The 27,458-nt window shown below is 40.7% G+C and overlaps 1 long non-coding RNA gene across 1 annotated transcript; it reads right to left on the reverse strand.

The window, feature by feature from the left end:
• Positions 1-11,839: 11,839 nt before the first annotated feature.
• Positions 11,840-16,314, reverse strand: LOC124113155. Its single transcript, XR_006857726.2, has 3 exons — positions 16,004-16,314; positions 13,703-13,807; positions 11,840-11,982 (listed from the first exon to the last, which is right to left on the reverse strand). It is a non-coding gene; the product is annotated as an uncharacterized LOC124113155 (long non-coding RNA).
• Between the last annotated feature and the right edge of the window lie 11,144 nt (positions 16,315-27,458).

A 27,458-nucleotide genomic window follows, 5' to 3' on the forward strand; every position in this document is an offset into this window, starting at 1 on the left:
GAGGGTACCAACACATGCAGAGAGGACAAAGACAACTTTATTCAAAGAACAGAGTTTCAGTTTGGCAACGCCCTATTCTTCTTCAATTTAGAACTGCTGTCTATCGACGACAGTCAACTGAACTTGGTCGAATCAGGAAACCTCAGACTCGAAGTTCAGTTCAAGATAGCACTGAGAAGTCCTCTCAATATAATAGCTCTGTCGACCAGCTCCGCGTTGTTCGAAAACGATACAGTGAAGAATGAATTAGTGAAGTAAAACAAGCGTCATGAATAGTATTCAGCTAGAATGTGCTATAAAGAACGACCCAACACTTTGAGAATATGTCGTGGGGGTGTATACAAGGCCCTAGGGACACTCTATGGAAAGTCAAACCTACTACACAGCATCATCGTGGACGGGGATGGATTGTGAACACTGATGCCGTTCAATTCTTTCTATTTTAAAATTAACCATTTGTCTTATAGTTTTATAGTTTTTATCCTTTTATTATTCGACATACACAACTGACACCTTTCACATTTAAATATGAACATGTGCGTCAGGTGAGGCATGAGCTTCAGCAGAACCTTCTTCGTCAAGCTAGACGAATGAGAGGTCATCTTGTACCACGAGCGGCTATGATACGAGTGTCAACTACTCAATTATTACATTTACTTTTCAACTCTATATACGTCATCATGGGATGGAGTGTCTGCTACCTTTCTGTACTCTACAATATCTGTCATCGGTACGTCATCATGGGATCAAGTGTTTGCTACCTTTCTGTACTCTACAATATCTGTCATCGGTACGTCATCATGGGATCAAGTGTTTGCTACCTTTCTGTACTCTACAATATCTGTCATCGGTACGTCATCATGGGATCAAGTGTTTGCTACCTTGCTGTTCTCCACAATATCTGTTATCGGTACGTCATCATGGGATCAAGTGTTTGCTACCTTTCTGTACTCTACAATATCTGTCATCGGTACGTCATCATGGGATCGAGTGTTTGCTACCTTTCTGTACTCCACAATATCTGTCATCGGTAGTACATAAAGGGGAAAGTGAGTGAGTGAGTTGTGTTTAACGCCGCTTTTAACAGTATTCCAGTCATATCACGGCTTGTCAGCTTAATGTAGGAGGAAAGGCCGAAGTGATGCAGGTCTCAGATGAAGGGGAAAGACATACCTGACTAGTAAAATGCTGCCAAACGCCAAAGATGTTTGATAAGACACCAGAGCTCATTGTCTATTGTTATGAACGCTGTTATGCAAACTTCCGTTGAAAACGTGTTGTTTCATGATGGGTTTCCAAGTGAAATTTGAACTGTACGTATTCTTGGCCTGAAACCTGTCACAAAAATAGGATTTTGGTGTTCGTGGATATTATGATGGAAATAGCGAGGAGTAAGCTTATGTTAACGTTGTGTACAGCACACTCTCATCATTTGGGCATTACGGTAATTAATGTTAAACAATCGGCTTACCCTAAGGCTCTTTTGCTGGAACAATAATTTAATACACACATTTTCGTTTTGTTGTCCAATCCCAGTTCAGCACGTGAATACAAAATTCTAGCCTCACACATCTTTCCAGCACAAGCAAAACACTTTACAGATTCATATCGAGATTCTATGGAAGTAGGCTTTTGGTTGGTTGGCACTCAGCAATAGTCCAGGTATATGACGGCGGTCTGTAAATAATCGACTCTGGACCAGACAATCCAGTGATTAATGTCATGCGCATCGATCCACGCCATTGGGATCGATGACATGCATAAACCAAGTCAGCGAGCCTGACCACCCGATCCCGTTAGTCGCCTTTTACGACAAGCATAGTCACCTAAGTAGACAAGAAGTGTAATTATCTCTTGGTGGACAGTTAACCCTATATCAATCTAGAGTATGACCGTCGTCTGAGAACTGGTATTATACCAGGTGAACTTTGTACATCTGTTTACCCAAAGATAGAAAAAAGAAAATGTTATAAAACCGCACTTTGATAGTTTCTTAATCACGTAACTATAACATGAGTAATGTCTACTTCTGGAAGATCGTCCACACTGCACCCAATGCTGTGTCTGCTAGATTTCACAATTACCCCGGCGAGGAAATTACACTCAAAGAATATCCATAGGCGTTTATGTCTACGGAAGCGTGCATAAAATCGTTAAAAGACGCCTCAAACGTGGATATACTAAACTAGTGTCCAAAAGAAACTTATTTTCAAAATTGTTTTTTACTAAGTGAATTGTCAAGTATGAAAACATGCCAATTCGTATTGCACATTCCAAACACAGCATAGTCGATAAAAAATACCGGGAACACGTGATCACTTCCGTGAAAAAACGTAAATTTCGTGAAAGTGACATTTCCCTCTCTAGCATGTTCTGCACGTGCAGAAAAACTGTATAAAACGGCTGATCAGACACGTTGATATCACAGCAACAAAAAGAACACAAGATATGCCACGTTTGACAGCCATCGAGAGAAAGAGAGTCGTTGGAATGGTCCAAAAAGGAGCGTCACACGTCGACGCCGCCAGGAAGGTTGGGCTGCGCACGCATCACTATCACCAGGTTGATGCAGCGGTTACATCAGACAGGTCAGACGTCAGACAGGCCCAGGAGTGGAAGACCACGAGTAACCACGCCCCGTGAAGATCGTTACATCCGGGTATTACACCTGAGGAACCGCACCGTAACAGCGACGTCCACGGCGGCTACAGCACTGGGACACAGGATCAGTCGACAGACCGTGTACAGGAGACTACGGCAGTATGGTATCCGGCCACGTCATCCCTACCGCGGACCGCTCCTGACGCCTCGACACCGGAACAACAGACTGATCTGGGCCAGGCGAGTTCGACGTTGGCAACGGCGGGACTGGGCACGTGTTATGTTCTCTGATGAGAGCAGATTCCTCATCTTCAGAAACGATGGACGGCAGCTTGTATACCGACGATTTGGTGAACGTTTGGCGCCTAACTGTATCCCACAGGTCCGGCCGTTTGGAGGTGGAGGGTTAATGGTTTGGGGTGGCATATGTGGTGACGTCAAAAAGATGCTTGTCGTAATTCGTGGAAACCTGAATGCACAGCGTTATCTTGATGACATCCTACGGCCTGTTGTGGTGCCCTTTATTCAGCAACAGCCTCGTGGACTCCTTTTCCAACATGACAATGCAAGGCCACACACAGCAAGATTGACACATAACTTCCTTGCCAACGCCAACGTACAGGTTTTGCCATGGCCCGCATGTTCACCGGACATGAATCCCATCGAGCACTTATGGGACCACCTCGATCGGCAAATCCGACCTCGCCGTGTGCATCCAGTCAACGCCTAGGACTTGGAACGATGTCTCCTCGAGGAATGGCAACGCATCACTCCCAACGTCATCAGACGTTTGACGTCATCAGTCCGTAGGCGTGTTCTGGCATGTATTGATGCTCACGGTGGACATACCCGCTACTGACTTGACTTTGAGACGTGTGGTGTGACATTTCCCGTTGTTTCTGTGATCAGTGCTCTAACGAAATGTTCATTTTTCGACCCCACCCATCTTTAAAGGCTTGTCGTATTGGTTGTACAGATTTTATTGAAATGAAGTTTTTGTACAGATGTTGTGAAAGGATTTCTCAAAAGCATAACACCAATCCTAAACTTCTGCATTGTTTAGTTTTTCTTTTATGTCCTTGCAAACAGGTGGTATCGTTTCTTTTGGACACTAGTTTAGATTGTTTCGGTGGCCCACGCGCTTATATCTATAAATGGACAGAAATAAAACAATAGACATGGCAGAGTGCACTTACCAATGTCTTTATTTCCTACTCCAGTACCATCAGCGGAGAGCCATTCTTTCTCACATCAGAAAGCAGCAGTTCAAGGCCTTCATCACACTTCTTGACAATGTTCTGATTTGAAATATTCCATTAAAAGATGACGTTAAAAAGCGACTGCATCGTTACAGCATCATCATTAGGGCATTAACAAGTAAAACGGAAAGTAAGAGGTAAAAGAGAGAGCTACTGTCATCTCATCACTACATCATCCTACACTATGTGTCCTGCATTTGTCTGTTTGTTTGTTGTTTAACGCCGCACTTAGCAATATTCCAGCTGTATGACGGCGATCTGTAAGTAAACGAGTCTGGACCAGAAAATCCATTGATTGACAACATGCATCAACCAAGTCAGAGAGCCTGACCACCCGATCCCGTTAGTCGCCTTTTTACGGCAGGCATGGGTTGCTGAAGACCTATTCTACCCCGGATCTTCACGGGTTCCACGCAATTGGGATACGATGACATGCATCAACCAAGTCGGCGAGCCCGACCACCCGATGCCGTTAGGCGCCTCTTACGACAAGCATAGACGCCCTTTACGGCAAGCATGGGTTGCTGAAGACCTATTCTACCCCGAATCTTCACGGGTCCTACTGCTACTGCTACTGCTTCTACTACAGCGTCCACTGTGGATTGTCCACACTCTCCTTGCTACCCCCACCATTAAATGTGGGAGTGGAGCTACCGCCACCTCATGAAGAGAGTGTGCGTGTGGCTACACCCGAGAACTAGATATGTCTTTTCATTATTGTTTTTTTAAATTTCTTTTTTCTGGACTTGTTTTGTTTTATATTCAACTTTACATACTGGAAACGAAGGACCAAGCTGTAACATTTTCTATCTTTCATGATAGAAAATGGAGAGCTTATTGGAGGACGGAAAAGTGCCTTGACTTTCGTAGCAAAAGGAGTAACAAACGAGGTAATGTTTTGACTGTGTGCGTAGTCACAATATACAGTCCAAAGGGTGGAGGCAGAGAAGGGGCGAACCAAAAGACACTGTGTACTCTTACGGGTTGGGGGGCGGTCGGGTAGCCTAGTGGTTAAAGCGTTTGCTCGTCACGCCGAAGACCCGGGTTCGATTCCCGACATGGGTACAATGTGTGAAGCCCATTTCTGGTGTCCCCCGCCGTGATATTGCTGGAATATTGCTAAAAGCGGCGTAAAACCAAACTCACTCACTCACTCACTCTTACGGGTTGGACACGTATTTACCCTCATGTCGTTGAGATAGGGGTCAGTGTTGTTTGTGATTAAAATGGAAGATAATAGACAAATATTTAGATCACTACTTCGTCTCCTCATCAGCTTACTACGGGGTTTACGTTGTCTTCGTGTTCGCTTTTTTTGAATACGTATCTGTGTAATAAAACTGGGGATTCCCATTCCCGACATTCTATAATAGACTAGACACGTCATAACTTTGTAGACATTCAAGACATTCGTGGTTTTGTAAAATCATGACTAAGTTGCGTTTTGATAGAAATATAACTATCATGGTAGATCATCAGTTATTGCGTGAACTTAGAATGAAACCCCCTAAAGTTGATTTATGCTGTTTTCTTAGAACATATCTGTGTTATAAACATGACGTAAGATTATTATTATCAGGTTGTAAGGAAATGTTTATTCATCAGAAGCCTATGATTGCATAATTTGTTTTGGGTAAACAGTACCTGACTGCCATGTGCGTTTAACGCATGCGCAGACTGTTTTGTACTAAATCATTAACGTGGAAATCTGTGTTCATCTAATCGATTCGATTTCATCGGCTTCAGGTGAGGAATCAATGCATAGAAACACATTTCCCTTGTTTCCCAAAACATACAGATCGTGTTTATGTTTTTGTGTTTGTATCAACACAAAGTAAGTCTGGAATTTAAGTTTTAGAAGTCCACAAGCCCGTCATCGGCAAAACGTCTGGCCATTGCCGCCACACCTCAATACGCTTATTCCATTTTAACACCACTTTTATAGAAATCCGCAGATTGGCCCTCTAACCACGCCTCTGTGGCAGCCTTTATGTCTTCGTCATCCTGGAAGCGTCTTCCACGTAGGGCAGATTTCATTTGCGGGAACAGGAAATAGTCACTGGGGGCTAAGTCTGGGCTGTAGGATGGGTGATTTAACTGTTCGAATCCACATTCACATATGGCGGCCTGTGCAATTCTCGACTTGTGAACGACGTGTTTAACATCCCACGGCGGTGTCCGGCGGTGTCTGGCGAATAGATTTTCGCAATTCTTTCATTACATTAGCATAATACTGTCCATTGATTGTAGTTTTTGGTGGCATGTAATCAATCAATAATATGCCTCTTGCAGTCCAAAATATGGTGGCCATTACCTTGCCAGCCGATGGTTGAGTGCAAAACTTCCTCGGAGGCGGAGAATTGGGGTGCTGCCATTGCATGGATTCCAATTTAGTTTCTGGGTCTCAGTGGTGGATCCATGTTTCATCACCTGTCACTAGACGAGATAGAAATCCGGCTTCATCAGCAGTATAGAGATCCAGGAGTCTCGACAACTTTCAGTTCTCTGATGGAGATCTTGAGCTCTGAGGTTTCCAGGTACCCATCTTGCAGATACCTTGGACATACCAAGATGTTCGTGAATAATGGTGACAACAGTTCCAACTGATATTTGGAATTCCCTAGAAAGTTCAGATACTTTCGTTCGTCGGTCAGACAAAAGTCTTCTTTCTACAGCAGCAATGGTTTCCGGCTGGGTGGCATCTGAAGGCCTGCCTGACTTTGGGTCATCGTCCATGGACTCCCTACCCCTTTTAAACTGTTAGAGACCAACGGCAAACTGTTAGGAGCATCATTACCCATCACTTTACACATGCGATCATGGATTTATTTTGCTTTGCATCCCTCCTTGGTAAGGAACTTTATTACAGCGTGTTGTTCATGTTTGAGAGAATCCATGATTGTGACCACCCTCAGGTGAACGAAGCCATCGCATCTAGCTTATTGTTGTGTCTGGAACTTGTTATGACATGTTTCAACCTGATGTTATGACTAGTGTCACACCTGCCACAAGTTGCAAAACGTATTGAACGCCCCTCGTATCATGCTAGTTTAGACATGAGATGGAGGAGGAGAAATAATACTTTGATAGTTTTGAATAGTTTCGTTTATGCCATAGTACAAAGTAATTTTGTCAGAATGGCATTTTAGTGGGTTACGTAAGTGTTTTAGCTTGACACCGAGTGAGTCTATGTAGTGAGTAACGTCCCTTGGCTGTCGGCCACAGCGGAAGAAAACACATTCGACGTCCCGTTCAGCGTAAGTTAAAAGAAGGTTAAGACTTGATCAATAGATACTACTAAGAGTAGAATCACTACAATTTATGCCAAACTGTGGTACAAGTGGTATTAGGATATTCTCGTAGATAAGTGCGTTGTGCATTGTGAAGTGAATTGGAAAGGTCCACACGTTTTTACGCACATGAAAGTATTCATTTGTCCAATGTTGAAAGATATGTTTGTGAAGTAGTCTCTTTGTAAATACATGTATAAGGGTTACAACATTGTTATAGAATAATCGTAAGTGACGAAATGATTATCTTTGCACAGGAATAACAGTTGCATTCCAATTAAGGGGAGATAACTCACTCACTCTCTTAACAATCAGCTGTCATGTTCTTTCAGTTTGTGGTGAAACAAGCACAGGGTTCTTGTGTATGATAGTGTTATTATTATTTCTGAGATCAAGTTAAATAATTTTGATAGGTCAAGTTTGATAAATTTGATATTAAGTTTGATAAAACTTTTTGAGTATGTGTATGCATTTTATCATGTAAAAGTGGATAATTCATCAGTGATTATTGTCAGTTGTCAGACATGGAGTTCTGCCAAGAATAACCATTTATTGGTACAGTTTCATGTAAATATAACAACTGTAGTTAATCTATAACTTCAGAGTATTATGTGTCATAGAAATTATCATTGATGCGGGTATTCATCATGTCATTAATGTGGAAAGTAAGTCTGTTTCGATGTGTATAAATGTTATCTATTGTATGTAAGAAATATCGGCGAAACGGCATTATCGGTGGTTCGAGAAGGGAACTACCTCCGTTTGCCTAATCGAAAATTCGAGGTGGGCCCACAATCGAAACTAAATGCACTTGTTGAGAATATATACTACGTAAACAAACCCGCATTACGAACTGCTATTTTGTCTATTTAAAATAAATATTATGACTTGTAATTGGATTAAAATGTACAAATGCGATGGCAATACAGCAGAACTCACTACGAACATCGCCAAACTAGGTCGTGGGGTCATTAATATTCATGAGATATTCCTTTTATGGAACATGTTCTCGGAAACGTTTAAGGCTTGTATCATGTCCGAGATCAATTCAAGTGTAGACATATTTTCAGGTTATATCGCTACCAACACTTATGATTAGATTGATGTGTTATACTGGAAAAAGTAGAATGAGTGGTATTGCCTCTGTAAATTTAATTTGAAGTAGATCTTGCTTTGTAACTATTTTTGTAAAACTAGTGTGGTCAAACTTCAAAGAATTTTGTGCCTTTCGTGGAATTAACGTCACACGAAATGATTTATAAAGATATTTCCCATCAATATTACAAAATAAGAATAATATATAATGTCACATACCCATGCAAAGTAATGGCAAATGTGAGCCCACTAGCCTAAATGACTTCTTCAACCAAATGAAACCCAGCGATTTACAAATGTGGGCCCACCTGTTTCGATCACTATAAGACGAGAACAATGTGGGCCCACATTTTAGAAAATGGTTATAAGTAAGCCAAGCTAATGAAGCTTAGCGATTTTATAATGTGGTCCCTCCTTTTGCAATCACTATGACGGGAGAACGTCTACCCACTAGATCTAGACGATATACAAATGTGTGCCCACTTGTTTCGATCACCATATATGACGGGAACAATGTGGGCCCACATTTGAGAAAATGATTATCAATATTAAGTAGAATTTCGCAATTAATAAAGGTGGTCCCTCCTGTTGCAATCAATATGACGGAAGAACGTCTGCCCACATTTAGGAATTGATTATCAGAACTAACGAAACAACCTAACGAAGCTAGGCGAAATACAAATGTGGGCCCACTTGTTTCGATCACCATAGATGACGGGAAAGATGTGGGCCCACATTTTAGAAAATGGTTATCAGCACTAAACCAATCTTGTACGGATGGAAACATAAATATATAATGCATTCAAACATTTAATTAAGAATACATTTTACCTTAGGGATAAGCTGGGCATTTAATAGCTGGACAAACAACGTACAGCGCGGGTGACGCCATTTCTTGCAAATACGAAAACAACGGAGATAGCTCCCGTTTGAAATTAGAGTCACCTCTCTTTCCCAATATGAACCACAGATAAAGCGGTTTCGTCGAAATATCTTACAGTTAATAACGTTTAAGTCCGAATAGTTATCAGACAGTCACCTGAAATTTGTATTGGAAACAGTTAATGCTGATAACAATTCTCTACACTATTCCTAAGTTGAAATTGTTCATCTTTGTTGATATTTCCGGGAAATTAGTTGTCCGTTCCAGTTGTGAATTATTATTAAGATGGTCCTGCCAGTTCTGATAGGTACTAGTCACAACACTATGATGCCAGTTCGGATAGGTACTAGTCACAACACTATGATGCCAGTTCTGATAGGTACTAGTCACAACACTATGATGCCAGTTCTGATAGGTACTAGTCACAACACTATGATGCCAGTTCTGATAGGTACTAGTAACAACACTATGATGTATTAAGTACTGTATCGTGTGCTCACGAGAAGTATTGTGTATGTGTTCAGAAGTATTATGTGTTAAAGAATCTAAAGTAACACATAAGTTATCATGATTCGAGCATACCAGTCATTGATTATGTCAGACGGCAGTCCTGTACTACTTTTTGTAGAAATTGTTGATGTAACGCGTTTGATAAGGTAACGGATGCGCATGCGCATGTACTAAATCTTTAACATGAAAATCTGTGTTCATGTTATCGATTCGATTTCAATGGCTTCAGTTTAAGCGGTTGGAAAGGGGGGGGGGGGGGGGGGGGGGGGGGGGGTAGGGGCACCTGATGGCATCAAACCTGTCACAGTATAATATTTCAGAAATTCCATACCCATTCTTAACATTCAATAATAGACCAGACATGGCATAACATTGGGTTGTCTGGTCCAGACTCGATTATTTACAGACAGCCATCATATAGCTGGAGTGTGGCGTTAAACAACTAACACACAACCAGACAAACAGATCAGATTAATTTTCACCATGCACAGACCCTTGTGAACAATAATGATTACTGATAGATATATTTGTAACGTTAATTGCATCGAATGTGCATCAGGAAGTTTGAAGAACGGCGGGCATGCACGAGTTTCACATTAAGGCGACGTTTTCTGTAAATTCCATCACTAAAACTGATACATATATTTGTAACGTTAATTTTAACCATTCACAGATCCTTGGTTGATGCATGTCATCGATCCAAATTGCGTGGAACAATGGTCATGATGTTAATCACTGGATTGTCTGGTCCAGACTCGATTATTTACCGACCGCCGTCATATAGCTGGAATATTGCTGAGTGCGGCGTTAAACAACAAGCAAACCAACACTAACCGACAGTTGCTCGGATGTTCCCCATAACTGATAAAATGCACACATAATATCGCAATCGTTAATATGACGGCGTCGTGTATATAGTCGAGATATAGTAATATTTCTGTAAGAGATATAGCTGGAATATTGCTGAGTGCGGCGTAAAACAACAAACCAACCAAACCAACCCACGAAAAGCGCCCCTGCTGGAATGGTGTGGAATGCATGTGATCCGTCAGATACTTCTTCGCCTAGCTCTTGAATGTTGTTTGTTTGTTTGTTTGTTGTTTAACGCCGCACTCAGCAATAGTCCAGCTATGTGACGGCGGTCTGTAGGTATCTTGCTTGATAACGGCGTTAGAACCTTCACCGAAACGTCGCTCTTAAAGAAGTTGTTCATCCAAAAATCCTACCCTTACTTAGTACTCCAACTTCTAAATGCCTATAAAAAAAACTACAAAGGAGTCTCCAGGAATCTATGATTGTCGTAATCGGATGTCGTGTCGGGATCGAATGGTCAGGCTCGTTTTCGTGACGCTAATGTCACACTGGATCGTGTCGCCCAGACCGCCGTCATATATAGCTTGAATATTCTTGACTGCGGCTTTAAGCAACAAACAAACAAACAGAAACATTCACCCAGTGATCACACAGTCACTCATCGATCAACCCCAGAGTTCGTCACTTAAGTAATGTCACACAATGCTGGTTTAGGACTGTTCCATATGCTAATCACATCGAGGAGCGCTTAATGTATTAGCATAATCTATATTCGTATTGACGAGTATGCAGCACGAACAATCAGAATGGAGAGGGATTTTTCTACTGACAGTGCCGTAAATTGAGGATCGTGAGCTAAACGTTTTGTTTGTTGTTTAACGCTGCACTCAGCAATATTCCGGCTATATATGAAGGCGGTCTGTAAATAATCGAGTCTGGACCAGACAATCCAGTGAATGGGATCATGAAGATTCCGGGGTAGAATAGGGCTTCAGCAACCCATGCTTGCCGTAAAAGGCGACTAAAAGGATCGGGTGGTCAGGCTCGCTGACTTGGTTGATGCTTGTCACAGGTCCCAATTGCGTGGATCGATGCTCATGATATCAATCACTGGATTGTCTGGTCCAGACTCGATTATTTACAGACCGCCGTCATATTGCTGAGTGCGGCGTAAAACAACCAACCAACCGCGTGGATCGATGTTTATAATATCAATCACTTGATTGTCTGGTCCATACTCGATATTTTAACAGACCGCCGTTATGTAGCTGGAATATTGCTGAGTGCGGCGTTAAACAACAAACCAACTTTGGACGGACCGACGGACGAAAGCCAAACCTATATCCTCCACTTCTTCAACGTAGATAATAATTCAAACAAAACAGTTCCACCCGATAACGACTTTTACTTAACACGAAGTAGTTCACACGCGTGAGCTCCTTGATCACACACCAGGTCGTTATAGTTGACGCAAGGTGATCGCCTGTACGTATACTTGCCGCCTTAATGCACATTGTCGAGCATTGTCAGACTGAAACAAAATATGTGTAGAGGTTAATCAAATGTAGAACACAAACGCCTTCGTATATATATTATGACAGTTATAAGCCGTTATTTGCTTTCGCTGACATTTAAATTTAAAATGTTTACGAGGAATCAGGTGCTGAAACTTGTTTGTTCCACAACAATAATATACTTAGGAATAAATATTGACACGATTTGGAAATAAAGGTGATACTGTATGATCAATTAGATCATATCTCCATCGTTTAAACAAACCATCCATTATTTTCACGAACAGTTTTTTATCTTGTTCGTGCCTACATTATGTTGAACCCACGTTTGAGTTGACGTACAAATGGAATCGACGGAACCATGCCTTTTTATATTGTTGCACTCTTTGAATGATGTCAAAGTTTGTTGGAAAAGCTGTGTAACCAGTGGGATTCGAACCCGCATGGTATGATTTGCAGACAGGTAACAGTCAACCTCGTTTTACGGTTTGTTGTTAAACGCCGTACTCAGCAATATTCCAGCTATATGACGGCGGTCTGTATAAATAATCGAGTCTGAACCAGACAATCCAGTGATTGATATCATGAGCATCGATCCACTCAATTGAGATCGATGGCATGCTTCAACCAAGTCAGCGAGCCTGACCATCCGATCCCGTTAGTCGCCTTTTACGACAAGCATAGTCACCTTTTACGGCAAGCAAGGGTTGCTGAACACCTATTCTACCCCGGAATCTTCACGGGTAGTCAACCTCGTTTTCCGCGACAGGACAGAACTACTAAACGTACTGGTTGGTTTGTTTGTTGTTTAACGCCGCACTCAGCAATATTCCAGCTATATAACGGCGGTCTGTAGAAATAATCGAGTCTGGACCAGACAATCCAGTGATTGACATCATGAGCATCGATCCAAGCAATTGGGTTGGTTGATTTGTTGTTTAACGCCGCACTCAGCAATATTCCAGCTATATAATAGCGGTCTGTAAAAATAATCGAGTCTGGACCAGACAATCCAGTGATTGACATCATGATCATCGATCGACGCAATTGGGTTGGTTGGTTGATTTGTTCTTTAACGCCGCACTCAGCTATATGACGGCGGTCTGTAAATAATCGAGTTTGGACCAGACAATCCAGTGATTGATATCATGATCATCGATCCTCGCAATTAGGATCGATGACATGCATCCATCAAGCCAGCGAGCCTGACCACCCGATCCCGTTAGTCGCCTTTTACGACAAGCATAGTCACCTTTTACGGCAAGCATTGGTAGCTGAAGACCTATTCTACCCTGGAATCTTCACAATTGGGAGATCGATGACATTCATCAACCAAGTCAGCGAGCCTGACCACCCGATCCCGTTAGTCGTCTCTAAAACAGTGACCTATCGCCGTACTTATTGAACAGAATAGGTCTTCAGCAACCCACGCCTGCCGTAAAAGGCGACTTTGCTTGTTTTTACCGTAAAAGGCGGGTGGTCAGGCTCGCTGACTTGGTTGATGCATGTCATCGATCCAAATTGCGTGGATCGATGCTCATGATATTAATCACTGGATTGTCTGGTCCAGATTCGATTATTTATACAGACCGCCGTCATATATAGCTGGAATATTGCTGAGTGCGGCGTAAAACAACAAAGCAACCAATCATGCGCTCCAATCCAACATAAAAAAGATTTTAACAATGAATCATACCCAGGATTGACTTTCACGTTTTTTCCCCTGTACACACTGACCTTACAGTTGACAGCAGGGGTTGCCATTATCACATGCTTGGCCCTCTACGATGTTGGCGCACGTTATAAGTTGACAAGTCCGTCCTTTCCTACTGGCCTTACAATCTAAAAGTTAAACATAAGCCCATAACATATAATATATCAGTTTTAGTTTTCATACATTGTAATTAACTAATGTTTACCTTGTTTAACCGGAATCATTTCTTGGAATCAGTTGACCTGCCTTTGCATGTGTTTGTGATGGGTGCCACCGTTGGGACAGGATACCCTCACCTGATATCACTATTTTGTAGTGATTCATAAACACATGGTCATAATTTCTTGGAGATTTCTTGTGAATTTGGAAAGGGTTTTGTCGCTTTTATTTACTGAATTGACTGGACCTGTCCTTTACTTGATTTTCTGGTTTAATTCTTGCCTCAATCTGTTTGGGCACATCTTCTCGAGGCACGGACGTTAACTAACTATGAAAGTCCAGTTTTCACCCTTGCTGAACTAGGTTGGAATGTCCAGGCTCGATCGTTGCGCCACCAGTGGCTATTACGAGTTACGTCCCTTCTATGTCAGTCCTGTTAACAATCAGATTCCACCTCTCATAGCACTTGCATTTACTTCAAACAAAATAACGGCTCCCAGTCAAGACGATCAGATCGATAATCAAGATGTATATTGTAATAAAACGGGTATTACCATTCAAGCTATTCAAATCACTTGAGCACCTTGATTAAAAACTTAAAAATATTTGCAGAACTGTTGAGGCCAAGTTGGTGGTACAAATGCTTTGCAAATCCTACAGTCGACCGAAATCTGCACGTTGAAATCCATGTTGTTTACAAACCGGCTATATCCTTTGTCACGCGACCTTGATTGCACTATGCACAGACTCCTCTGTCCAGCCAAAATGTAACTCCGAAATTCCAGGCTAGATCGGCAAGGGTGAAAACTGGACTTTTAGGATCAGTTAACGCCCTTGCCCTTAAGACCCGTGAAGATCCGGGGTAGAATAGGTCTTCAGTAACCAATGCTTGCCGTAAAAGGTGACTATGCTTGTCGTAAAAGGCGACTAACGGGATCGGGTGGTCAGGCTCTCTGACTTGGTTGATGCATGTCATCGATCCCAATTGCGGGGATCGATGCTCATGATATTAATCACTGGATTGTCTGATTCAGACTCGATTATTTACAGACAACCGTCATCTAGCTGGAATATTGCTGAGTGCGGCGTTAAACAACAAACTAACCAAACAAACCCTTGCCCTTGCCTCGGGAAGATGGCTGTGGCACGACATTTATACTCAGAGGTATAAGTAACTGCGAATTTGTTTTGTTCATGTTGAAATGTTTTTGTGTAAAACTAAAAAATCCTCCTAACGATTTTTCAATGAGGCTCTTTTCGGATAAAGTTGCAATCTAATGAATTTAAGAATATAATTTAATTTTTTTTTAAATGTCTCCCTTGAAATTGTAGGTTACAGAGGAATGTTACATTGTTTTGATTCCCCATACTCGATATAGAGGAGTTTGAATTTGAAATATAAAAGAAAGATGTTTATGATCATGAATCACTATAAATAGTGATGATACCAGGTGTTCAAGAAAAGGTGGACGTATGCTGCCCTATCTGTGGCAGGTGAAAACTGTGTACATGACTCAACTGCCTAAGTGATAACAGGTTGACTTATAGAGCATGCCAATGGTCATAACACAACGCAACACAAAACAAGAGAAATTGAACATTCAGAGTGTGTCAAACTCCGCTCTCTTGATTTTGAAAATGCGTCTTACATTTGGAATGGTCATTTAATAAATAATACTGTACGAGTGCTGGCTGAAAAGTTCTAAGCCTAAGTGGGATATGTCAATCAGATTGAAACAAACCAACAAGTACAATCAGTTAATGAATCATAGACATTAGAACTGCAACTCTAGTGTTATTATTGTCTTTGTACCAGACCATCTTGTGAACCTACCCATTGAAATCACCAGAAATGGACAAAACTGAGGTCGTTCTGACGTGACCCGTAATCGGATGTCCTCAGATCTTTGTTTAGCCGCAGCGAGAACTTAGATCTGATTTTAATGAGATTGCCTTGCAGCTGTTACCGTGATCAGACACCTTTGCCATTTGACGCTATTTGAAATCTTATTATAGAAAGAGCGTGACTTTTGTCATACAGTTTTATGGATTGGTTTAATACAATAATTGTATTTAAAAGAACTTGATATAATATACGAGATTCTGGCGACTTGCTACAAAGTATAGTTCATGAAGAATCGAATTGAAAATAGTTTATTTCTTACTGTTATTTTCTGTCGTGGTCGTTGTAGCTTGCGTCGTAGTTTCATCTTTCTCGTCATGGTCTTCCTCCTCCTCCTCATCATCATCATCATATTCGTCTTCGTAGTCATCTTCAGACGGTAAAAAGTTTCCGAGTCTCATTATAAGTTTAAGAATTTGTATAGTCTTCTGTGTGTTTTCAACCTCGTTCGTGTTACCCAGAGAAAATATGCCAAATAGAAGTAACACGACGCGAAACATTGTTATTTGCAACTTACACAACCACACTGGTATTACCACCTGTATATACATGCATTGAGGTAATGCATAATTGCATGCGTATTCAATGTCTTATATCCCCTTTCCACTGCCGTATATTGATTATGTTACATTTTGACTCGTGGTGGTTGTTTGTACATTGTATATATTAACATACATTTACGAACTGTATATTGGTTTGCAGCCTATAACAGAAATTCAGTAATTAATTTTAATAGCATTTTATTGGACAGGTTGATAATTTACAGGAGTCGGTGCATATGTGAAAGGCTCTTTGATACAATGGACGATCCATAACGGCAATATAATCTTCCACAATGACAAAAACTATTACACGATAAATCTATCTGTGACATGTAATAAAGATAAGCATGTAAAATAGACGAAATAGCACTTATATGGGACGCTCACGTATGTTGTTCGAACAGGAATACTTGTCATATGCTTTTGTATCCATGCCCTTACAATGTAGAACGGAAGATTGTTTTTTTACTAATGAAGAACGTGGATTTATCAGCATCAATCATAGTGTTTGGGGTTAAGGGTGCACCACAATTTACAGAATTGTTTCCCCTTGATGCGCCAGGATCTTTTGGTCATGTAATTCACTCCAAGGTACATCCTCATTGTACCTCGATCCGGGTGAGGGACAGTCGGGTAGCCTAGTGGTTAAAGCGTTCGCTCGTCACGCCGACGACCCGGGTTCGATTCCCGACATGGGTACAATGTGTTAAGCCCATTTCCGTTGTCCCCCGCCGTGATATTGCTGGAATATTTCTAAAAGCGCCGTAAAACCATACTCACGATCCGGCTGACAATTGGTCTTCAGCAACCCATGCTTCTCGTAAGAGGCGACTTAAGGGGTCAGGAATCGGGCTTGCTGACTTGGAATAATGCTTAGTGCGCACTAAATAATAACACTGAACAAATAACCCTCATTATACTCGGATACCCCTGAAGATCCGGGTTAGAATAGGTTTCCAGCAACCAAATCTTGCCGTAAAACGCGACAATGCTTGTAGGTGAGTGAGTTAGTTGGGTTTTAACGCCTCTTTTAACATTATTCCAGTTATATCAAGGCGTGTCAGCTTAATGTGGGAGGAAGGCCCGAAGTGATGCAGGTCTCAGACGTTTACCACGTCGGTGAAACCCACAAGCACGGGTATGGTGAACAATGCTTGTAAGAGGCGACTAAGGGAATCGGGTGGTCAGGCTTAGTTGATACATGACATCGTATACACATTGCGTGGATCGATGCTCATGATGTCAGTCACTGGATTGTCTGGTCCAGACTCGATTATTTACAGACCGCCGTCATATAGCTGGAATATTGCTGAGTGCGGCGTTAAGCAAACAAACTAACACACAAACGGGGATCCTGGATGACACCTTATATTGAATTAAATACTCACAAGCTACAGACAGTGCTTCCCGTGACTTATCTGAGTATCTTTGGAAATTAAATTGAACAAATAAATCACTATACTCGGGAGTCCTTCCTAGTGCTCATGGGTTCTTCCAAACAAACACATGTACAGAAACACAAACCGAGACACACACACATAAACCTACACACACAGACACACATAATCACTCGCAAACAGACACACACTTAAACTCAGACACACCGACACTCACACAGATATACATACATACACACACACACCAGTTCCACGTGAATTCCGCGATCGCGGAAGATTTGCAGAGAATGTGATTTAACGCAGAATTGTACAAAAAAAATCCGCGGAATTTGCCTTTTTTTTTATCAATCAGTGCACTATTCATAATTATTTTCGAACTTTGCGCTCGAGAACTGCCCATTCACCATACAATTAAAATGCAAACCTAACATGTACAATTTTAATCCTACAATGAAGCGAAATTGGAAATAAATATTTTTTACGTATAATCATTCTTGTGGTTTATGTCGACATAAAGTTGGCATATTAAACGAAACCTGAAAAGTCTAAATACAAGACATTAAACTTTGTAAAGAAAATAAATGCGTTTGTAGGAATTGTTGGGGCGGAAATGGTTTTGTACAATGTGTTAAGTCGCGATCGGTGCTGAAATATTGCTAAAACGACATAAAATTCAACTTACTCTTTCATTTTATTTATGCGTCACATTGCCTTTGTCAATATAGTGCTTTTTCGGGCAAATGAGGTTAATTGTACAAAATTATATCCGACGCTTTGGTTGATGTCATTTCTCTTTACCTGTTCCTGATTGCATGTGGATATAAAAGCCCAGTATTGTCATATACCAATATTAGTATTTTCTGTGCATATTGAGGTATAGATTTATTAATCAATCAATATTAATACTTTTTATATTAATTTTTCTGTCAGAAGCGTGACAATCCTTCTTTGACCAGATTGTATTTAACTGCATTCTGTGTGGCGAATACAGGAAATTGAATGTTGTGAACTTCTGATCAATACTGAATTTGTTTACCACCTAGCAAGGCTAAGTTTACTATCAATATGCACAGAAATGAAATAGTGCACTCTCCTACACCCATTCGCATCGCTTCATATATATTTGTTTGTTTGTTTAACGCCGCGCTCGGCAATATACCAGCTGTGTGGGTGAGTGAGTTAAAATTTAATGTCGCATCGGCATTACTTCAGCCATATAGCGACGAGACCAAGTTGATAATACATGAATAATAATTATGAATACAAAGTTATATTTTAAACAATTTATCAAACATATTTGGGCATAACAATATCATGTATACAGTTTTAAAACACGGGCTTTTAGGCCACCATTTACCAAAGCTAGGCCACCTCACTGGGGTCATGGGGTCTTACAGTACCTCGGCTTCCTGCATGATACCAAAGCAGAATTACGTCATTACTTTAGCAACTTTTACGGCAAGCATGGGTTGCTGAAGACCTATTCCACCCCGGAATCTCTAAGGGTAGCTGGAATAGCTGAGTGCGGCGTAAAACAACAAACCAACCAACCATCAGTTGATAATAGCATCACACCAATTTTAAAAAACAAACCTTAATTATTCACATTCATATTTAAAATTTATTATACAGATCAATTTATTTCAGTGAGTGAGTTAAAATTTAACGTCGCATCGGCATTATCTCAGCCATATAGCGACGAGACCAAGTTAATATATTTACAATTTAGTCATTTATGCAAAGTTTTGTTTAGAAACAAGTTGTAAAACATATTTGAGCATACTATATTTAGAAACAATTCATGAAACATATTTGAGCATAACAATACTGTATATATACAGTTTTAAAACACGGGCTATAGGCCGCCAGTAACTAAAGCTAGCCCACCTCGCTGGGGATCATGGGGACTTACAGTACCTCTGCTTCCTGCATGATACCCCAGCAGGCTTTAACGTCATCACTTTGGCCACTGGTGGTTGTGCACAATGCTAGCCAATATTTAAAAATACTCATCAATGAGTTGGCTTAAAAACACTGGTTGATTTCTTTCAAGTAGCTGTTAATGAGATGCCCGCTGACACTGGAAAAGAGATCTTTCAGATTTACGCTTTGATAATGTGAGTCCCTTGCGATTTCAAACTCCACACATTCAAGACTTGGTTGGTTGGTTGGTTGTTTAACGCCGCACTCAGCAATATTCGAGCTATATGACGGCGGTCTGTAAATAATCGAGTCTGGACCAGACAATCCAGTGAATAATATCATGAACATCGATCCGCGCAATTGGGATCGATGACATGTATAAACCAAGTCAGCGAGCCTGACCACCCGATCCCGTTAGTCGCCTTTTACGGCAAGCACGGGTTGCTGAAGACCTATTCTATCCCGGCGTCTTCACGGGCCAAAGGAAAGACTGATGCAATCAGACGCCCAAAGACGGGTGGTGGACCCAAGCCTTTCTCAACCTCATTTGCCGAGACTATGATACTCGAAAATCGGCCTACCCTGCAGGGTTTATTGGATGGATTTAACACTGAAGGTATAATAATATGCATATATATATAATGCTTATGTGCTGTTCAGCTTGAACATTCTATATTTTATATCATAGTATATCACTATTTTTTAGAAATAAAACTACTATTAATTGAATCATAATTATGAAAATTGAAATAAAATTGAAAAAAACTCATCACAGTTGCTTATGTGATGAAATATGTTGACAATTCAAAAATGATAATGAAAATACATAATTTTTGTTATAGCTATTCCATGTTTATCGCATAAATTTTAATAATAGAGTTATATCTAAAATAAAATACAACAAACATATAAACAAGAGAATTTATCAATGTCAACTTCTTTATTACGAGGAACACAACGTTTTTTTATAAATGTAAAGTTATTTTTTTACGAAGAACACAACGTTTTGGAGTATGTGCCATTATATATCTGTAATAAACTAATAAAATGTATAAAGCAGACTGTCAACAGCTGTAATGATTTTGTCCATGAATGTTTCAGATTTCGGTGGAGCACCATGTGCAGCAACTGCATCTGTGGATCTGGGGTTGTGCATGGACATGATGCCAACTGAGCCAGCAAGTTCTAAATACTGTACACGTCTGATTTCATGTGTTACACATATATGTCAGCTTTGTAATAAAGATTCATTTGAATAACTTCCTAAAGAAAACAGCAGCACGTGGCGCGTTTGTGTGACATAAATGTACATGTTTCATTGAAAAAAACACTGGTTTAGCATTTATGTGAAATAAATGCACATGTGTTATTGAAAAAAAATTAATTTTTTTAGCATTTATGTATGATTAAATTCAAATTTTATTTTCTACATTTCATATGATGTGTTCTGTTCAGACCCATGAAGATTCCGGGGTAGAATAGGTCTTCAGAATCTTCACGGTTGGTTGGTTTGTTGTTTAACGCCGCAACCAGCCATATGACGGCGGTCTGTAAATAATCGAGTTTGGACCAGACAATCCAGTGATTAATATCATGAGAATCGATCCACGCAATTGCAATCGATGACATGCATTAACCAAGTCAGCGAGCCTGACCATCCGATCCCGTTTGTCGCCAGCATGGGTTGCTGAAGACCTATTCTACCCCGGATGTTCACGGGTCTTCTTCGACCAGTGAAGATTCCGGGGTAGAATATAGGGCTTCAGCAACCCATGCGTGCCGTTAAAGGTGACTATCCTTGTGGTAAAAGGCGACTAAAGGATCGGGTGGTCAGGCTCGCTGACTTGGTTGATACATGTCATCGATCCCAATTGCGTGGATGGATGATCATGACATTAATCACTGGAATGTCTGGTCCAGACTCGATTATTTACAGACCGCCGTCATGTAGCTGGAATATTGCTGAGTGCGGCGTTAAACAACAAACCAACCAATCATATGATGTTCTACAATTCAAATACAGTGATTTATAAATTTTATGGCAAAAATGGACAGAATTATCATTAGACCGCCCGCATTTTATCATAAATGAGTGGGCCACTGAAACTTGATAATGCCCTCTTAGGGTGACATCATATTGATATAAGGGTAACGCTTTTTTTTCAGGGCATCATCATTTTCAGAAGCCCGAGGTTTTCCATCAACTGCCTGACGAAGGAGTAAAAGCACCTTTAGAATACAGTACCACAACTTCTCGTGAGGACGATCTCTGCCGTAGGTCACACGTCTCAAGACAAGCAACCAGTTTTTGTGAGAATCCGTCGGACGCGAAGCCGCGACCTTCGGATTGTTAACCTGACAGCTAACCGACTGAGCTACGTCCACATTGTTAAACTTAGTGCAAATTTACCTGTCATGCCTATGACGTCACGGAACTGAACGAAAAGGGTCGAATAGGTGAAGACACTTACGAAGGTTATGGGTAGGCATGGTGTCTCGTGACTTTAGTCTACGGACACTTACGAATGATCCCGATGCCATTTGGCACACTCGTCCCATTCAGTAATCTACAAGATACCGAGTGGTGAGGAATGAGCCGATATGCCGCGAACTGGAAACGGCTCCAGGCGTCAGACGTCGAACTCGCGAGTACGCATGAATGATATGGTGATTTTTGTGACAGAAAAGTGTGGTAGGGAACACTGTAAGGATGATGTGGATAATAATAAGGAACGAGGGAGGAATAAGCATGACTAGTGACGACACAACGGTGAGTTCGCTTTTGAATCAGTACTGAAAAATGTAGCCGGTGAAAGTGGCTTGTGTGAATGTTCCAGGACAGTTTCCAGTAGCCAAAGTATTCGACACTAAACCATTTCATACTTTTTACTCGACGTTTTTGTGTAAAGAATATTAGGAGCCGCTATAGAATCTATAATAGCCACTAAACGGGTAGATTTACCTAACCCTAATGATCGTAAAGGGATGATTGACCGTAAAGGAGATCCAAGGGCTAAGGACAGAGTTCGGGTAATCTAATAGCCACTAAACGGGTACCTAACCCTAATGATCGTAAAGGGGTGATTGATCGTAAAGGGGATCAAAGGGCTAAGGATAGAGTTCGGGGTAACCTACCCTAACACTAGCGATATTTGGATGTGTTCAGCGCCAATATAATATCCCTAATAAACTGCGTTCTTGTGCATAATAATGAAAATTAATGAACCGAAAAAAATAATATATGTATATTAGTTCCCATTTATAACCATTTTAGCCACTTGAATTACGAGAAAAACGAAATAAAAAAAATTAAAAAAAAGATGCTTTCGTAAACTAGCGCTTGCTATAGAATGCGCCGCCGCAGGCTATATTTAGTAAACAAATATTCAAAACTCTCCACACTGCTTGGCGTATTCAATGGCATTTCATGTAGAGATGAATGATCACTGGGATGAGCTTATGCACACCCGATGACCCCTGACGTCATAGGGCATTGTTTCGCCGGTGTGACTGGCAACAAAATACTACAAATTACGTTATAGGGTATGATCACGTGTTTGAAAAGTTTGTGGTACTGTATTCTAAAGGTATTCTGCAGGAGCTTCTGTAAATGACAATACCCTTAAGAATAGCTTTACCGTTATTATAGCTAAAATGGATGGAATTTATTTTTCAAATAAAAAGAAACAAAATATCGGTTTAAAAACATTTACTGCAATCAACACGAATGTCCATGATCCACCTTTACAAATATCGAAACGTCAAATAACAAACCAGATGACGTCACTATTGAACATCAGTATGACGTCACCTACCAACGGGCGTGATAACGGCCCGTCGTCAAGCAATATGAGGGCATTATCAAGTGACAGTGGCCCGCTCATTTCTGATAACATGCGGGCGGTTTAATGATTATTCTATCCATTTTAGCTATAATGTTCAATAGTGACGTCATCTGGTTTGTTCTATGACATTTTCAAATTTGTAAAAGTGAGTCAGTGACATTCGTTGTGTATTGAGTGCAGTATATGTTTCAAAGCCGATATTGTTGTTTATCATATAATGGGTAGGTTTCTCGGCAGGATAAAGCCAACGGATAAAAACGATATCCGTTGGGGTCATATGCGGATATAGATGCAAATATCAAAGGTCAAGTAGGGACTACTTTCACTGTTTATAAATAAACATGGCGTCGCCCTCGTCATTCGGCGATCGAGTCAGATTTAACCATCGGGAATGTGGAGAAACTACAACGATAATTGTTATCATTATGAAAAGAATAATCTAATGTACTGAAAATCAGTGTCTAACTGTGAAGTAGCTAAGGCATTTTATAAGTTTTGGCAACTTTTGAGATATAATTTGCGAAACAATTTAGCGAGGGCACAAGCCAAGCGGGATCACTTTGCATATCTGTTCATCTAGACCTCTGCGGCTTGGAACCTTTTCCACAAATTGAAACAGTTGGGTTTGGCCGAAATATGTTCGAATTGTTATCTTGTTCGTTTTGTCGCTGTGTGTACATTTGACTGCACTTCTAACGTTATGACAAAACAGCCGACTGTCAACAACGTCTGACCGTGGCCGTGACATCTCCGAGACTATGGTTAGAGTAGCTTCCCTTTGACAAAGGGCAGTTACTCTAGCGGACAGACTGATGGATTGCCGCGAAAGGCAATTAAAAACAATTGTTGTTTTGCGTATATGTTGCTTTGCCACTGTATCCTTTATTGGCTACTGTCACTGTCCGTCTGACACATCACTTATCCTGTGACGTAATAAATATTAATGCCCTGAAAAATAGCGTTACCTTAATAATATTTCTGATATAAGTGTTATTTCATCAACAGATTCTGATCATGACTTAAACCAAACTCATAAACAACAAACCAACCAAAAACATACGGGGCGGTTGGGTATCCTAGCGGTTAAAGCGTTAGCTCGTCACGCCGAAGACCCGGGTTCGAATCCCGACATGGGTACAATGTGTGAAGCCCATTTCAGGTATCGCTCGTCGTTGCTAAAAGCTATACTCACTCACTCATAAAAATACCGTGGATACATGGATAAGCAATTTATGTGTTTGGATGACTTATTATACTTTTAGATTGCCCTGTGAAACTGGACATTATCATGGACAAGCATTGAATATTACAAGTTCCAACCACAAGTGCCTTCACTATTGTTTTCAAGGAGCCACCCAAAAAGAGTGAGTGAGTGACTAAAAATTTTACGTCAAATCGGCAATATTTCAGCCATATAGTGACGAGAACATTAATACAATTTAAACTTAGATGTATAAAAAGCTGTCAACGATGGACAGTATAATAACTAGAGTATCACAGTTTCGATTTTAAAACTGGTTTAGAATATTTAAAAGAAAACATTATCATTCAACAATACAATATAAAAATGGACTATCGATCACCAGCAACCAAAGTTAGGCCGCCTTACTAGGGACAGGCTATATAAGAAGAAGAAGAACTTCTGACACTGAGGGCAGAGAAAGAGAAGTTCCTACAGGAAACAATCACAAAGAACGAGCAGAGTACTTCAGGAACGAAAACATCATCACTAAATTAGAGAAGGAAAAGTTAGAGCTTGAAATTCGTGTAACATTGGAAGAAGAGTAAACATTAAATTAAAGTACAAAATAGATTGGTTGGTTGGTTGGTTGGTTGGTTTGTTGTTTAACGCCGCACTCAGCAATATTCCAGCTATATGACGGCGGTCTGTAACGAATCTAGTCTGGACCAGACAATCCAGTGATTAATATCATGAGCATCGATCCGCGCATTATTGGGATCGATGACATGCATTAACCAAGTCAGCGAGCCTGACCATCCGATCCCGTTAGTCGCCTTTTACGGCAAGCATGGATTGCTGAAGACCTATTCTACCCCGGAATCTTCACGGGTCGTGACAATATAGAGATTAATGACTGAATTTTTTGATAGAACTCCTTGTGACTGAAATACATCAAAACACAGGTATGTAGAACGGTAAGTACTTGATATTTCAATAGCAACTGTCTGTGAACATGTTTTTACGGGGAAAAAGCAGTTTTCGAGCATTTCCCTACGGTACTTTAAGACACCAACTTCAGTATGAAAGATGTGTCCTAACAGTGATCCAGTAACATGTTTGTTGTTTAACGCCGCATTCAGCAATATTCCAGATATATGACGGCGATCTGTAAATAATCGAGTCTGGACCAGACAATCCAGTGATTGACATCACGATCATGGATCCACGCAATTTGGGATACGATGACATGCATCAACCAAGTCATCGAGCCTGAACACCCGATCCCGTTAGTCGACTCTTATGACAAGCATAGTCACCTTCCAGTACCATGATCAGTTATGGCGAGTGCAATAGTACAGCTATCTTTCCACCCTAACCTATAGTGGTAGATGTGTGTCTTATACAGGCCTCACGTACTCTGTGAACAGAGAGAAGGACTTTGTATACACGAGGTGCACAAACAGAAAGTGCTGTATGGAATAATTGTTGACACATTATGTTCGTGGCTATTTTAATTGCTAAGATATATAAATAAATAATGCAAGAAAATTTGTCTTTTTGTGTAATTTTCATGCATCCCTATCGACAGTTACATGGATGGATCCACATGCCTACTTTGTCTAACTAGCAAAGTCACTCATCCCTGTGAAGATCCGGGGTAGAATAGGTCTTCAGCAATCCATGCTTGCCGTAAAACACGACATTGCTTGTCGTTAAAGGCGACTAACGGGATCGGGTAGTCAGGCTCGCTGACTTGGTTGATGCATGTCATCGGTTCAAATTAAGTGTATCGATGCTCATGATATTAATTACAGGATTGTCTTGTCCAGACTCAATTATTTACAGACCGCCGCCATATAGCTAGAATATTGCTAAGTCAGCATGGGTTGTTGAAGACCTATTCTACCCCGGATCTTCATGGGTCTTGTTTTTAGGAAACCGTCTTTTTTTAAAAATACTTCCAACGCCGCACTCAGCATTATTATCCCCCCGGCATATAATGCGGGGGGATATAGCGATCAGCCAGTCTGTCTGTCCGTCCGTAATCATTTCCTTTTCCGGGGCAGAATTTGAAAACCATTCAGTGTATTTGATCGAAACTTGGCAAAGCTATCAGGCACATACTGAAGTTGTGCCTTTTGATATTTTGGGATTTTCTAATTTTTATTTTTTTAAATTTTTATGGAATGAAGTTGGACATAGACTCAATTGGGGATGGGGTTCGTTTCCAGGGCAGAATTCGAAAACCATTCAGTGTATTTGATCGAAACTTGGTAAATCTATCAGGCACATACTGAAGTGGTGCCTTTTGATTTTTTGGGATTTTTCTAATTTTTATTTTTTTATTTTTTTATGGAATGAAGTTGGACATAGACTCAAATGGGGATGGGGTTCTTTTCTGGGGCAGAATTCGAAAACCATTCGGTGTATTTGATCGAAACTTGGCAAAGCTATCAGGCACATACTTAAGTGGTGCCTTTTGATATTTTTTTTTTACGAATTTTTATTTTTAACAATTCTTATGGAAAGAAGTTGGACCTAGACTCCATTGGGGAACGGGTTCGTTTCCGGGCGGCCAGAATTCGAAAACCATTCAGTGGGTAAACAATGTATGCTTCTAAAAGAACATTCAACTGTTGACTCATTACATACAGAATTGCACATTTACTAGTGGTTACTTTACAGCTGCCGGGGGGGGGGGGGGGGATGTCATCTTTCTGATGACTCTTGTTCCATCTATATGACGGAAGTCTTTAATAATGGACCAGACAATCCCGTGATTGAGAACATGAACATCGATCCTCGCAATTGGGATCGATGACATGCT

This window comes from Haliotis rufescens, unplaced genomic scaffold (genome assembly GCF_023055435.1).
Source record: "Haliotis rufescens isolate VD_foot unplaced genomic scaffold, xgHalRufe1.0.p SCAF_9, whole genome shotgun sequence".
Lineage (NCBI taxonomy): Eukaryota > Metazoa > Mollusca > Gastropoda > Lepetellida > Haliotidae > Haliotis > Haliotis rufescens.